This window comes from Papaver somniferum, chromosome 5 (assembly GCF_003573695.1).
Source record: "Papaver somniferum cultivar HN1 chromosome 5, ASM357369v1, whole genome shotgun sequence".
NCBI classification, from domain to species: domain Eukaryota; kingdom Viridiplantae; phylum Streptophyta; class Magnoliopsida; order Ranunculales; family Papaveraceae; genus Papaver; species Papaver somniferum.
In genome coordinates, this window is record NC_039362.1 from 12,301,370 (window position 1) to 12,318,506 (window position 17,137).

Below are 17,137 nucleotides of genomic sequence, written 5' to 3' on the forward strand. Positions count from 1 at the left end.
ATTTTGAAAAGCTAGTGTGACTATGCACAGTACTCACATGGAGGTAGAACCGTTAAACCCATGATTGTGGTTGAATGTTGGTTTGATCAATCGTGTAGTTCTTGAAAGTCAGATGAACCAATTCTAAACTTGTTTGGAAGTGTGGCAAATCGGTTTCAAGGTTGTAAGTGTAAAAGAGAACTTACAAAGTAAAGATATCGACATACTTTGAACACGTGTTGTGAATGTTTATTTATTTAATTGTTCAAAGATATTCCTTAACGGCTAAGGGAAGAGAATACCAGGATCGAAACATAAGTAAGCTAAGAATTTTTTAGTTAAGGTTATTAATTTCATTTTGTAGGGAAATTACAGAATTAGTAATGTGCATTTACTAATTAGATTTTCCAAGAGATTTAGATTATTATTTTTGGACAGAGCATTTCCAGGAATTATGGAAACCGAATATGTGCTTTAATGAATATCTTGAGAATATTTTCGGTTTTGGAAATTCCTTGGTGTCCAAACTTCATTGTCTATAAATACCGAAGTTTTCCTTTCTAGCAAACTAATCCTTCGTAACGACAGACTTCCTCTTTCGTTGTTGTTACTGGTGAAGCCGCCTATTCGGAGAGGAGTGTAACCTAATTAGGCGAAATCTCTTACGGCCGCTCAGTTTAAAGTCTTCTTTGGGATTGACAAGCTATAGCATGTATCGTTGGTGGGAAACTAGATAACTGCGGTTTATCTTTTGTTTTCGATTGATTTGATTGACTAACGGTGGTTGAAATATGATTGCACCTAGTTTGTTTATTCTTGAGAATCTTCTCTTCTGATATAAGATTCACTCAAACTAGTTCGTAGTTTCGACAGGTATCTTTAGACTGCTGTTAGTTCTAAAGATGATCTTGTGGTAATCCATTATTAACAGACTCCGTCCTGTGCGTGATTGATCACAAGAGATTCAAGTGATTTGTGTGCAGGTTTTATAGAAGATTTGAAGACAAAGAAGATATTGAAGATCTGACTTGGGTTTTATAATCTTTGGTGTGCAAAATACTTGTTTCAGTAAAAGAGGATCCAGTTAATAATCGGTTTATCCTTGTGGTAGATTGGATTGATTAATTGAGTAGATCGGCATCAACACAGTTTTTCGGATTAAAAGTGTTGTTGGATTAATCTTAAACGATTACTTCGGTAATTGAACATAAATAGATCTAAGAACCTGGCGAAGGAGTTTATGTTAAGATAAACGAAAGAGCCTTTGTCCGACTCATATCACTTGGTTGAATAGCGTTGATACCATACAGATTTGTTTTTCCTTTACTATTTGGAATACTAACCAAAGGAATTGTTCCAAGTACGTGACTTATTTATAAGTTAGAGGCGTGGGAATACAGACGGAACTAGGTGAACTATAGTGTTAGTTACTTGGTCTCAACCATACGAAGTTAGGTGTGATTTTGTGTAGTGGCTTAATCCTGAGAGTATTCAATTCTGGACAAGGTCCCGAGGTTTTTATGCATTTTCGGTTTCCTCGTTAACAAAATCTTGATGTGTCATTTACTTTTATTTTACGCATTATAATTGTTTTATTATAATTAAAGTAAATTACACAAATGTTTAAATCCCATTTACTTGATAAGAAATCCTATTGTGTTTGGTTAAGTATGAACCTTTGTATCAAGTAAACATATTTCGTTTGTTGTATTTTCTCGATCTCGTATCCATAGACGATCACACGAAGTGTGAACCGATTAGTTGTATTGTCTCGAATCAGTCCATGGACAATCACTTTCGGAGAAGGACTTATAGGTAGAAAATATTTAGCTTGAGGTATATTTGGGTACCCTCGCCTTTTCAGTAGTTGAACCCCAATCAATCTCACACTATATAAGGTACAGTTGCGCTCCTTACGTCTCTGATCCCAGCAGGATACTACGCACTTGATTCCCTTAAAGGTCCATTTGGCACACTTTTTTTTTCCTATTACACTGCATTCAATTGCACGTATTGATATCACACTGCATTCAACTACATGTATTGATATTGATGGTGTTTGGCATGTTACAGAAGTAATCCTACAATTATTCTCATTCCAAAAGGCATTTTAGGAAATTCTAAATTTAAGTATTTTGGGACTCTATTTTTGGAATGAGCAATAAAAGGATATTTTTACCAGTAAAGGAAAGTAATTCTAAAAACATTAAACGAAATTCATTTAATTTTGGAAACGAGATTGAAATTAATCAAAGCAAATATTAGATCATGTAAAAACAGATTCGATCTATGATTAAAAAGAGAAAAAACAGGTTTGATACCCTGAAAAAAAATAGATCTGACATTCCAAACAAAGATAGAAAATAAGATAAAGCAGATCAAGATGAATCTTAATGGTGCATCTTAATTCTTTAGTACTTTGAAAATTTTTTTTGTTAATCAATGATTATATCTTTAGATTGTGAAATAATTTTTCATCATATCTGATTAGAGCTATTGAAGAATATATGATGGTGAATGAAAGGAAAAACAACCATCTGATCTATCGAAGAATATATGAAATATGATATATGAAAAGGTGAACACCCACTTTCAGAGAAGAAAATATCGAGCAAGAAGAAGAGAATGAAAAATGATTGATTTTTAATGGTCAAATATTGTCAAAGGGGTAGTGGAATGGTGTAATAGAAGGCAACATTGAATGCATCCCTTAAAAGGTGGGTATTCAAATACGCCCATTGGAGGTAGTTTGAATTACTTGCAGTTACTATGTCATGCATTCCAACCCGTGCCAAACATGTTTACATTGAATGCAGTCCTTGACCACACGGTTGACTGCACTACTTGCTTCTATTACACTCATGCCAAACGGACCCTAAATGATCTCACCCACAACTAGGAGTTGATACGACCCAAAGTCGAAGACTTTAATAAACGAATCTGTCTCACATAGAAAAGTCTACAATAATAGATAAATATGTCTCCCGCAAAAATACCTACAATTTTTCTTTCCGTCTTTTGATAAATCAAGGTGAACATGAACCAATCGATAACCCGGACTTTTATTCCCGAAGAACAACCTAGAATTACCAATCACCTCACGATAATCTTAATCGACTAGCGAACAAGATATTGAAGAATCACAAACGATGAGACGAATATGTTTGTGACTTCTTTTTTATCTTGCCTATCGGAGATATAAATCTCAAGCCAATCTTATGATTGCATTCAATCACGATTGAAACAGCTAGATCAGATCACGTAACTACAAAGAAAATAATTGGGTCTGGTTCACAATCCCAATGAAGTCTTCAAGTCGTTAACCTACAGGGTCTCGGTAGAAACCTAAGGTTAAAGGAGAATCCAGTCTAGCTTATACAACTAGTATCACACATGAGGTGTGGGGATTAGTTTCCCAGTTGCTAGAGTTATCCTTTATATAGATTTCAAATCAGGGTTTGCAATCAATGTTAGATTAGTGACAAAGCATTCAATATACACCGTTAGATGAAAACCTGATTAGATTCAAGCTAATATATTTCAACTGTTAGATCGAATCTTAGCTTGTTATATACAAATGAAATATACTTCATTTAGGTTTGAGTAACCATACCTAAACGTGTACACTTAGTTGGTTCAACTGTAGTTAACCAAATGGTTAGCCATATGAACATTTTCATATCAACCTTATTCATCTTCACCATAACTAGTTCAAATGACTTCAAAAGGACTAGTTAGAGAGTTGCTCAACTGCTTAGATCTCATAGAAGTATACATGACACAATCGAAGAACAATCGGTTTGATTCACTTGAATCGATTCATGAACTTTATAGCCACGGTTTGCAAAGATTGCATTCCTTATTATATAAAAGTTTAAGTTCATGAACAGACCAATTTTAGAAAGTAACACACTTAAGTATGCGTGCTTAAGTAACCGGATTTGAGTTTGTTTAAGTTTCCAAACGCAACAGAAACTCACGGAAGTGAACTATCCACCAGTATGCGTATGGGTACGCATACTTAGGTAACCAGAATGATTTTGTTTCAAGTTTACAAACTCAACAGAAATTCACAGACGTGAACTTCCGCAGTATGTGTACGGGTACACATACTCATCCAGTTTCCATCAACCAATTGTATACACACAAGTATGCACACTTTAGGTTCCTGGTTTTTGAACTTATACACTAATGTGCAAATACACTATGCTTATATGCAAAGATGGTTACATGTTATAAACTCTCATTTCAATCATTGAAACATTCTTAGAGGATGTTATATAGAGGTTATTCACACACTATTTTTCATCAAAGCAATTTTCAAGATATTGAAATGATCAACACGACTTTCTTCACTTATAAATATGAACTTGACCAAAGAGAAAGCTTACCAACACATATTTCGAGAAATAGATAAGCGATATAAACTCGACTCGAAATAGCAAATGTGTATAATCGAAGTATATATAGCAATACGACTTTTATCTCAGGATAAGATAGAGTAGATAGACTTTTGAGTGATAGATAAGTTCAAATGTCCACATAAATTTTTGTCGATGAAGATCCACCAGTTCCTTAAGAAGTTATTCGTCTTTGCAGGATAAACGTCGTGGAGTCTAGAGCTCAACGACACTTACTATCCTAGTCCGAGACTTAGCTATAAGTAGACTATAAATCAAGACTTATAGTTTTGGAAACTAAACTTGACAATCAAGATTGAGATAGTAACGCTTGCGAGTTCGACCGAGCAGTTCTCTAACATTTTTTTTGGGTGTTTTTCACTAGAACGCACATATTCTCTTTTACTTTCTAAATAACCCCCTTGAACGCACCATTTTTTCCTTCCATTCAAAATAATTAGCATAATGTGTGGAAGTATCAGGACCCCTAATACTGTGAGCTTGAGGCTGATCCGTCATCGGTACCAATGCAATCTACAAAACATCACAAGTTAGTTGATATGTACTACAATATTCGGCAGGGTCGATATGTAAAACAACAACGACCAAAAAACAACCGGCTTGGTCGAAGAATAACACAGTGCCGACCATACTACAGTCGGCCGAGTCGACGTATCAAAAAAATGCCGACTTAAACATGTTTCAAATTAAGTCTCCTGTGCTGCAAAAATATTATAGTCGGCAGGGTTCATATTTTTGACCTTGCCGATTAAACACTTCTCATGAAAAATCGTGGCATTATGTAATGAAGACCATGCCGATACTGGGCAGAAAAAGTGAGAAAAAAATCCATCTTTTTGCATGGAAAAATCTCAATCTTCACCACGTAAGTTGTGTACCTGATTACTTTCATCTCCCGTTTCTTCTTCTTGATCATTGGATTCTATGTTTTGCTCTAGACGTTCATCACTTCCATATCCATCTTGTGTTTGAGGAACATAAAAGTGAGAATCATGCAAATAATCCATTTGATCATGCTTTGGTAGATCATCATACAAGTACTCATCTGTAGGAGGAAAATTATAAGACTCACCCACTTCAAAATCCGGATTAGAATCACTCATATCCCAAATTTCACAAAACACACAACTTTTTCCCCACAAAACTTCCTCTACTACTTCATACTCTTTCTTACTCTCAATTATTTTCAAATCCACTCATATAAATCAACTAACTAATTCTAGTAATTTAACTAATCTAATCGTTTAGTTTTAATCATTGTAGGGGTAATTTTAGCCATCTAAAAAATACGTAGTTAAGGGGTGTCTTATTTTACTTCATAATGATCTAGGTTTTGCCTTTTATTAGGTATGGGACGCGATCGGCTTACAGGGTCTAGTCTCACGGATTCTCACAGGGTGACGGTGATCGTCAAATCCTGAAATCTAGACGGATGGGATTATTTTAAATTATCTTGGTAATCCGGGTTGTCCGTCCCATGAGCCGTAACAACTTCATATTTTCTAGTTGTCATTCTTCTCCATTTATGTTAGAGGAAGATAAAAATTTGATTCTTCTTTTTGAAGAACATAAATGCGATGCTTTTTTTTTTCTTTCTCCGGAGCAGTATTATCAAATCAAGGGGTATTATTACTTGATAAAAATTGGAGCATTAAAAATTATAATGATGAAGAATCAGACCCAAATCCTACGATCAAATCAAAACCCATTTTTAAAACATGATGATTAAACAAAAACCCATTTTCTCTCAAGATTTTACTATTGATTTCAGAGATTTTGTTTTAATAGGACAATTAGTGGTACATTAGCGGAGAAACCCAAATCAAAAAATTGAATGCTACACTAAAGAGTCATTTAAGATATGTTGGCAATTTCATTGGATTCAATCTCTAGAGGTAATGATTTTTCACGTGGTGTAAGATCGATCTAGTGGTTTAATTTCTTTTGTGGATTACTTCTACAAATTCATGGTCTTCTTCTCTAAGACCTAAATGTTATTTTCTGAGATTTTTTTACGGGGTTCATGCTACTTTCATTCCATTGTTCAAAAAGACTACTAATCAAATCAAGCAAAGTTCATCTTTGTTATCATCTAACAAAATGTCAATCTAGTGGGATTAAAATGTAGATCTCTATCTCTTTGATATATTTGATATATAGGATTTTCTATTTTTCTTAATCACACCAAGAAAACATCATAGGCTTAATACTTACGAAATTCGTGAAAACATCATAGGTTTAATCAGAAACAACGGTTTCAATTTCAATTTTGATTAGGAATTCTGTAGCAAAAGATTAGATATCGTGGAATTTTTTTCACATGGGTCACGGGTAACCCGGATTACCTATATAATTTTAGAATAATCTCATCCGTCTAAACTTCAGGATCTGACGATCACCGTCGGCCTGTGAGAGTCTGTGAAACTATACCCCTGTCAGCCGATCGTCCCCATTAGAAGTTCCTATGGAATGGCCAAACACAAAGTTTGTTCATTTTGATCCCACTATGGGATGAACAAACCAAGAAAATCGATGTTCAAATGAACAAATCTGTTCATTTGAACATCGAGACACTCCACTAGGAACGGGTCTGCTGAAATGGCGCGCGCCATGTCAAATAACTCTGGCGACATCCTGGATGACGCACGAGTTTTTAACCAAAACGCGCGTTCTGCCGCAGAGCGGCAGCGTCATCTCCCTAAACGCCAGCGTCTGGATCGATGTCGCCAAAAGCTCCATCTGAACGGTTCAATGATTTGGTGATCCAATGGCTACATTTTTTTCATTCTATAAATACTCCTCATTTCAACTCTAAATTCACACATTCTACACATTCTTCTCTCTCAAATCATCTACAGAAATGCCTCCAAGAGTTCATGCAGTTAGATTCACTCAACAAGAGGATTTAGCTATTTGTAGAGCCTTTGTTTTTCACAAAGAAGATGCTGTCATGCGTAATGTAGCCGATTCGACGTTGACTTTCTGGGAGAAAGTTTTCAGAATGTTCGCCGCTGAAACGGGGAACATCCATGGGCGTGCTTCTCATGGATTGCATAATCGTTTTAGTGTAATTAGTACGAATGTATTGGAGTTCGTCGCCCAACTAATACAGAATCACCGAAATAAGCTCAACAGTGAAGCCGAACATGAAGTGTTTCCCAGAACTCTAGGGTTGTGTCCAGCATCTCATCGCGGTCGTCCTTTCGACTTCCATGCTTGTTTCAACATTCTTAGGGTGCTCAACAGATACGATCCCTATATCGCCCTAGGAATTCCACCACTCTCCGAGAATTGACGCATGTGTAGTAGTTGTTTTAATTTAATGTATTTCTTTTATTCTCATGTATGATGTGGTTGTTCAATGCAGTATGTTTTTATTTATGTAATTGATGGTGCAATGTCTAATCTAAGTGAAATTTAAATTACTTGATATTGATGGTTTTAGATAATCGTAATAACACATAATAAACAACAAATTAAATAACATAATACCATAGTGAATTGATTTGTCCTACAACTTCAATCAGCTCACTCCACCAAAAAACACCTGGGACATTCCCAAAAATGCCTTTCATATGTGTCTTCTTCAGAAGAAGTCCGCAAATGCATAAAAGTCCGGCAACCGGGCTTTGAGCATGAACTGATTCTCTGTGGACAATGTTTGTATTCGTGATTTCCATATCCACAATGCTTGCAGTGTAATAACTCCTTCTTCAATTTGGCTTTAAGTTTGAACTTTTTGCACATTGTTGCAATCTTTTCTTATTCTTGTTTTTTAATCTTCATAGCATCATCTAGCATATGTGGTTCCTATGGACAATTGGGATCTTGACATTGCAAATACCTGAGCTTTTCTGGTTGTGATTCAATCACCATTTTGATGCGTGGAAAACCTTCTCGCGGACACTTTGAATACATTCAAGGACATTGCATAAGACTGTGGTTACCCATGAAACATAATGGGCAAACCTCTTTTGCTTCGACACATAATATTTGCTTCGATTTTCCTTTAGAAAACATGGTGGATGATGTGAGAGATATCGGTTGGTTTGGTTTAGAGTAAAATCTAGTGATGTATTTATAATAGAATATAGGCGTTGGTAATTCAAACGGGCGCTTAAAGGAAATTCTCGGGCGACTTCACTAATGTTGCCCGAGACTTTACTACGAACGCCAACGGCTAAATTTCCATTTCAAACGTCTAAATTTCCATTTCCAACGGAAAATTTTTCGTTCACAAATCCTATAAATTTTATCCATTCTACGTCCAAAATCACATCTTCTTCTTGTTCTTCTTTTTTCTTATATCTCTCCTCCTCCTTTGCAGAAATGTCTCTTAGAAATCATGGTCCCAAGTTTACCAAAGAAGAGGATATAACTCTATGCAAAACATATTTATTTCATAGGGTAATCACTGGTGTTCTTATTTCTCATGAAAGTTCTTTTTGGGAGAACGTGTTTTCAATGTTCGTCTCATTGACTGGAAACCCAGGAAACCGAAATGCTCGTCAATTGCGTGCTCGTTTTCAGCATATTAGGCTTACAATCCATCCATTTCTTGCTTTGGTAATAGAAATTGATTGAGAAAAGTTCAGCGGTGTAACTGAAGATGAAGTGATTCAAACAACTCTTGATAATTGGGAGGAAGCTCACGGTAAGCCTTTTCGTTTCGAAGCGTGTTTCAGAATTTTAAAAGATGGTCCATCTCAAGCACATCGTTACTGCACTCGAATGCCGCTGCCGGAATTTACAATGGAAGAAGATGTTGCTCTAGTTCGATGTTGTTTACATCGTACGGCGAGACCAATGAACCATGAAAATTTCTGGGAAAGAGTATTTGGACATTTTGTAGTATCGTGGAACGAATCAATAAGAAACAATAAGAGCCTAGAACTAAGAATTGCATTCATCAGCAATGAAGTCAAACATTATACAGAAATATTGTGTATGGTTCATCGTAGCAATTCTGGATTATCCAACGAAGAACTGAAAACCATCACTCAGACCAAGTTTACCGAAGAACGCGGAGAGAGTATAGGCATTTTGAATTCTATGAACTTTACAGAGAGAATGTCGCTGGATTTGATGCAGTTTGATGTTTTTGTTGTGGTTTATTGTTATTTGCAAGTTTAATAAATTGTAATAAATTTCACTTTTAATCTGAAGTGGAAATCTATTTTAAAAATATAAACATTTTCATTCATTGTTATTACTGCCAATTCTTTTACAAGATATAAACTTAGAAAATAATAAAAACGTCAATGAAAATCAAGTACAAGTTTTGGCCTCCTGTTTATCTTCATTTGAGGCGCTCTTTGACAGTTTCACCTTTGTTTTTGAATTTTTTGTTGTTAACTTTCAAAACTGGAGCTCTTCTTTGCCTTTTAGCGGAACATTTTCTTGGAGAAACAACTTCTAAAACTTGCACTTCCCTTTTACAATTCTCAATCTTTTTAAAACCCCCACATATCTTAGAAACAACAGCTTCAAGTTTTGCATCGCAAAAAGGTGTGATCGCCTTTCCATCCATTTTAGAAGAGAAAATTCAAGTGAACTTTGGTGTGAGTGAATTGTTCGAAGATGATGGTAATTTATAGAGGGAAAAAGTAATGTTCGAAAATTTAAAAACTATCCGTTAGCGTCATCACCAAAAACTCGGGCAATGGCACTGGTGACTCCACGTCACCCTTCCTGACGCCAGTGTTTGCGTGCAGGACGCCAACGTTTTTCCATTGAGCGCCAGCGTATGTATCCAGGTCGCGCGCCTATTAGCCTAGCGCCCAGTGTTTTTCCATAGTGGAAAACCCAGTTTGGCCATCCACCTGGCTGAACAGATTTTTATGTTTGGCCATTGCCCTTAGGTATACCCTAATTTGCCAAGGTTCTTTATAAGACGTTTTTTCTTTTCTTTCTTAAAGGCTTTTTTTTGTTTAACTTCTAAGATATGTTCTTCTCTCTCGACTTCTCCCTCTGAACCAGAAACTCTCCTCGCCTCTCATATCTTCTATCTTCTTTTCTTTCATTTTGAGGTAAGGGTTCCTCCTATTTCATTTCTAGTCTAACTGCCTTTATGGAATTATTTTTCGGTCGAATTAAGGTTTTAATTTGATTCCAATGATTTACGGTTTCATCTCTTGTTACAAAGTTTGAAACTTTACCAGTGATAAGAGTTAAGTAGAGTCTGATTATTTCCCAAATTTTTATTTTTCCAAATAGAATACGATGAGATCCCGTTGTTACTCTGGATTTGACATGATCAAACCTATATTACCAGGCTATTAGATTGCTTTAGTTATTTGATGTTTAGGTTTTGATCCGATCTGCTTAATTTCTTAGTATCCGTTTTATTTTCTCTATCCAATTTCATGGATCTGAAATTGGATTCATGATTATCCCGATTTTGTGATCCTAAACTCTTTATGCATTGGTCTACAGTAGTCCCTCGTAATTCTTTTTGAAGATTCTCTTTTCTAATATTAAATTTTGTTGCTTAATTTTTTTCTTTCAGAAAAAAGAACGTTTGTGATCCACGGATTTATTTTAGGTAAGTAAAGATGATGATGCTTATTCTTGTACCTTGTTGTGTTTTATAAGGAGTTAGAAACCTGATACGCGCAGGACTTGTCTGGCTTAGTTTCCCGATATAGGCCAATCTCTGGCGGTATCTTCCAGAAACGCGTTTACATATGTCAGGGGTTAGTCCACGAGTGAGTTGAGATGAGTTTAATGTATTTTGGATCTTGGGGATTTTGAGAGAGTATAGGTAGTTTGAGAGAATTTGGTTTTTTGATTGTAGGGAGTTTGAGAGACTCTCCCAAAATCTCTACTCTTTGAGAGATTTGGAGTGAGGCAAAAATACACTATAAAATCCCCAGAACTCCCCAAAAAAAAACCCAACTCCCTAGCATTCTAGTTTTTACCACTAACAGGGAGTTTAAGAGTTTTTTTCAAACTCCCCCACGACTAACGGGGTTTTCTAGGGAGTTTGGGAGACTCTTCTAAACTCTCCCACGACTAACGGGGATTTTGAGAGACTCCTTTGAACTCCCCCACGACTAAAGGAAAACAACTCAACGACACCCAACTCCCTTGAGGACTAACACCCTATGTGTATATATATAGAGGACTAAGTTATTATCGTGCATGTATAATTTTATTTGATCATCTCTAAGAAAACCCTATTTATCAACACCAAAGCTTGCTTAGAAAGAGATAAAGTTGAAGAAAAATCATGAAGCAATATGGTGATACTTCTAAATTTCCTCCTCTCATGCCCCATCGTGTTATGGGTAATGAATTATTATCTAAGTCTCCTCCTCTTACGAGTTTTACTAGTCATCCTATTGTGGGAAATGAGTTATTACTTTGTGAGATACTGACTAGGGTCCCTGTAAAACCACTCATGAGGTTCAAGTGTGTATGCAAACAATGGTACTCCTTGATACATACAGATCGAAGCTTCATCGATTTACACTTCGCACGATCAAAATCATGTAATTTTGCTGGTGGTGATGGTAGTGTCTCCCTTTTTAGGTTTTCGTATCAACTTCGTGTTTTCTCCTCAGTTGAACTATTACTGTCTCAAGGAAGAGTAAAGGCTGTTGAAAGGGAAATATCTATACCAGGATCTTCTCTGGTACACGTTTTTGGAGCTATCAATGGGTTAATTTCTGTAATATAAACCAGCACATGTTCTGTTCGTGTGTTCAATCCGAGCACGGGACAGTCAACACCTTGGGTAAAATCCATGATTAAACAACAAAGTGAAAATCCACCGGAGGAAATACTAGCTATAGATGAAGATGGTGATTATGCAACTTACAAGGTTACTTATGGTCGTGGACCGTGGCATTACTTTGGGTATGATCCTGCTACTAAAGAACACAGAGTGGTTATTATGTGGATCAAGGAAATATCCAAATAGCGGGGATCTTTACCTTCTGAAACTGTATGTGAGGTCATGACCGTTGACGGTAGACATAACAACAACATTATATTATGGAGAAGGCTGGATTTATTCCCGCCAACAATTTCACCATTGGAATTCACTTCATCATCCCTTTACGTAAATGGTTGCATTTATTGGCTGACTCACCCATCTAAAACTAAGGAACCTTTGATTGTCGAATTTAATGTCGGGAGCGAAAAATTTAGAGCAATTTCAGTTCCCAATTACATCATTGAAGAAACTCGTTATCCTTATGCTAGTAAGTTGATACAAATCGGTGGTCGTTTAGCTGTGTTAGCTTTGAATATAAGGTGGGATGCTGAGTGTTCTTATCCTCCATTAAATAACAACACATCGATGAAGATGTGTGTGTTATATGATGGCGATGATGTTCAACACAAGAAACTGACAGGTATTAGTAATGCAACAACGTCTACAAGCAGCGCAGGCACTGTTAGGGATTTCTTGGGTTTCATTTACAAAGAAAGCCTCCTTCCTGTGCCCACTAGAGAAGTTTAGACCAATAGGAATCTTGGGTTTGGACTTCTTTTTTGCTGTTTTTGTTGCATCTGAAAGTGTGTTGGTACTCTTTGTTCTTTTTTCTTTTGTTATTAGTGAAAAGAGGCAAATTTGATAATGGATGTTTCTGATTTGATTTGTGTTTATGGTAATCTCTTCTCTTTATGATTTATGTTTATTTGTTTTTGTGGTAAATCCTTAATTTTCTTATTTGTTTACCATCTACTAATTTTTATCATCATCCTATATATTTTAATGCCAGTTCTGTATTTACTGATCAATATCTCTTATTTAGCCGGCCGATTGGAAAAATAAAATAAAAATCTCTTATGTGTTTCCTAGGCCTGATATCTATTTGCTATTATGTGAGTTTTATTGATAAAATAAAATAAAAATAGATGTACTAAAATTTGGTTGATGTATTTATCTCGTCCTCTTATTTTACTGACCTGCAACTGAAAGTTTATTGACAAGCTCCGGTTTTGGAAAATGCAATTGCGTAATACAATATGAGTTTGATGTTCTAAAAGTTTTTGGTGTTACAGCTTCTATGCTCAAAATGAGGTTCCGTGTTTTTATACATACGTGGAAGTTCATGACTTCATATTCTAGATGATAAGAAGCTGGGATGTCAACTTGCCGTTAGAGAAGATTTGATTGGCCAATCTGCAAATGATGCTGCTAAGGCTGAGACGGTTCTATTATTTCTGCCTCAAAACATATATTCTATATCTATCTTACTCGTATGATTTTTATTTTATCATCTCATTCATTGCTGACTTCGTACCCTTTTTCCCTTTTCTAGCTTCCAAGTTGAAGTCTCAGGTCTCATTGGTTAACAGATGTTTACTGATAATTTTCGTCTGGAAAATGTGAAAATACTTGTATTTCATTCGAATGGAAACTTGATATGAGGTACACGACATTGTGACAATGCCTCTGACATGTTGATATAGAGATAACTATGAGTGATCTTCGGATTTCAAAAGATTTTTGTTATAGGGAAAGCTGATTTATTTAGGGGGAAAGCTATTGTTATTAGATATGTACATGGGGAAATAATAGCTATTGTTATTAGATAACTATGAGATAACTTGTTGTTGCTGTCTGCATTACCCTATTTATTTCTTCCATGTTTGATTGTTCTTAGCATCAAAATGAATAGCTTAATAGAATTACAACTTTATAGGGCAATTAGACATATTAAAAACAATTTGAATGTTAACATTTTAAATTTCTGAACTGAATGTGTTCGTATATTACGGTTGCATGTGCTTTGCATTTTTTCTGAATAGTGGCGAAGTTAACGTTCTGTTTAATGAATATTTGAAAATATTATCGGGGTTTAATGTTCTGAGCATTGGTTTCTTTTTATAGCTTTATTGGGTTCGTGTAGGCGAGTTGGATGCAGGGAAAAATTGGATTAGGTATAGTCTTTTAGTCGTTCCTTTGCCTTTTTTCTGTACTTTGAGCTGCCTTCTTATGGGCATTCGAGTAACAAGACCATTTTGAGATATAGTGGATGTACTAAATTTTAGTTGATGTTGTATTTATATCATCCTCTTATTTTTCTGACCTGCAACTGAAAGTTTATTGACAAGCTCCGGTTTTGGAAAATGCAGTTGCGTAAGACAATGTGAATTTGGTGTTCTAAAGATTTTTGGTGTTACTGCTTCTGTGCTCAAAATGAGGTTCCGTGTTTTTATATATTCGTGGAAGTTGATGTTCTAGATGATAAGAAGATGGGATGTCAATTTCCGTTAGAGACGTTAGATGATAAGTCTCAGGTCCCACTGGTTAACAAGTGTTTACTGATAATTTTTGTCTGGCATATTTGAAAATATTTGTATGTCGTTCATGGAAACTTGATAAGGTAGACGACATTGTGACAATGCCTTTGACATGTTATATGAGTGATTTTTGGATTTCAAATATCTATTAGTAATTTTCAAAGCTTCTACTCAGTATCATTTTCTATGGTTCGTATTGTGCAGTATTTTGTGTTTTGCTTCTTTAATTTTATCATTTTTGTGGATAGGGAAACATGTCGGCCGAATCATCACCAACTTGCATTCTTATATAACAGTTCAGTTACTTCCACTGACATTTACATTCTTGCTCTTTTACCGCAGGTAAACATCAACGTTCTTTTAGATGGAAATGGGTTAGGAAGAAGAAGGAATACGATGCTCTACACAGTGCGTAGAGGAAGGACGACCGCACGACTATTAACCATATAGGGTTAATATTTCTACATCTAATTTACACCATTTTTGGAAGCACAGTGATATTAGATGTACATATCTAACACAATTCGACTCGTGCAGCAAGCTTTGATAAGCATGTTTAGAATATGACTGCACCATCAAGGTCGCTTTCGAGCAACAAATTAACTAAGACAACTTCACAGATTAGATATCAATAATTTGGTTTAGCCTCGGGCCAGAATAAGCTGCATTTCTTATCCTTGCGCTGCCGTGGAAGAGTTTTTATTTCTTGTGAAGCACTACTGAATCTGAAGGAAGGGTTTGTATAATCTTTTTATTTTGAGGCTTGTCTTCTACAGAAAATTTGGCCCAACCCCTCTATTTCCGTGAAAGTTGTTTTCCCTTTCTTCTTTTATGTGTTTTCTTGCGTGAATTCATAAGATTTTTGTTAGAGGGAGATCAAAAAAAAAAGAAAGAAAGAACAATAAGAAAAAAAAATGATCCCAGAAGAGCAGAACTCAGTAATCGATTCACTTATTAGGACAAATTTAATTTTTTTATTTATTTTTTCAAACTCCGACTGAACCACTGTGGCTGGTGGATGCTTCAAAAAAGAAGATGGAGCTGGTGGTCACATTATCTACCAAAAGTACCCAAAATAGTAAAGTCCGTCCCAAATCATGTCAGTTCCCAAGAACTGACAGTGTAACTGTTCCTTGTCTGTCTTGGACTCTTGGACGGAGCTGACAGAATAACTTTTACTTAGCCGAACTGTCGGATACACATAACTGACAGTACACACCTTCTGTTTCTATCTCTCTGACAATTTTATTTCTCACTGAAAATGACATTGACATTCTCTACGGCTAACTATTCCCTTCCGGTACATACAATAAAATTGGAATGATAAAGTGAAGATTAGTATGGCCCCGCACAAGGATGACACACAAATCGGGAAATGGCCCAAAAAAAAATTGACTGCTGAGAACCGGCAGCGGGTACGTTTTGTAATTCGAAAAACATTGATGTATGTTTATCATGTTTCTTCTGGGATCAGGATTTATTGGCTAGTGGAGTTTCTTTATGTTATTGATTTTTCCTTAGTTTATTCTTTTTATTTTATTTTATTCTTTTATTGGTGTTTGAGATCAAGGTCTTCTCTTCAATTATTCTACTGGAACGAAAATCTTTTGAGTTATCTTGGATTGTCAATGGTAAATCAAAAGATTTGGAAATTTTAGAGAGGTACAAAGGAAACAATATCGTATCTTCTGAGAAATTCTTTGGGTTATTGCAGGGAAGTGAAGATTTTGGGTTTCACGGCGCTGAACAATGATGTTGGAGAGGTGCTAGTGGCTCTCGAGGGGTGGAAATGGGGTCTACAACTTCAAGCTACCACCATCAACATTGAAGATAACAACACCAACCTCACCAGACTCATTTTGGATCTCCCAATTAGTATGCATTGGCAAGCTAAAGCTCCGTGGGAAGATAGAACTCCAAATAATTTATTTTTCTCTCCTCTTTCAAGACATTTTATTTACTCTTCAGTTAGTAACTCTGCAAACCAGGCAACAATTGCATTAGCTACTGCTTCTGCTAATGCAACAACTACCTGTAACTATGTGGGTTACCCTCCGTCCTGTATTTTTCATCTTTTAGATCAGGATAGATTGAGAAACTATGCTCAAAATTATCGGCACCAAGTTTGTTTTGATTTTTAAGTCAATCTAAGGCTTTTCTTATCAAAAAAAAAACAACACCCCTTTGATACCGTTAGTTAGATTTCCATCATCATTTTGGAGGCGGCAAAGATTCAAACAAATCAAAAATGGTCCCGAAGATTTCATCAAGTGATACTCCTTGTTGAGATGCTCTCTAACAAAAATGGAAACTACTTGAAGATTATGATAACTTCTTCATACTCAAAGCAAAGATTTATTTGTATTCTCAAAGGTAGTGAAGGTTCTATTTGGAGTACTTTTTGTACATATTTCTTTATGCCGAATAATTCTACAACATCACTAGATATTCCAATTCATTCTCCAAAGGTTCAAGCGTCT

The 17,137-nt window shown here is 35.8% G+C and overlaps 1 non-coding gene across 1 annotated transcript; it reads left to right on the forward strand.

The window, feature by feature from the left end:
• The first annotated feature begins 15,946 nt into the window (after nt 1-15,946).
• LOC113284752 lies at nt 15,947-16,050 on the forward strand. Its single transcript, XR_003328369.1, has one exon. It is a non-coding gene; the product is annotated as a U6 spliceosomal RNA (small nuclear RNA).
• The last annotated feature ends 1,087 nt before the right edge of the window (nt 16,051-17,137 follow it).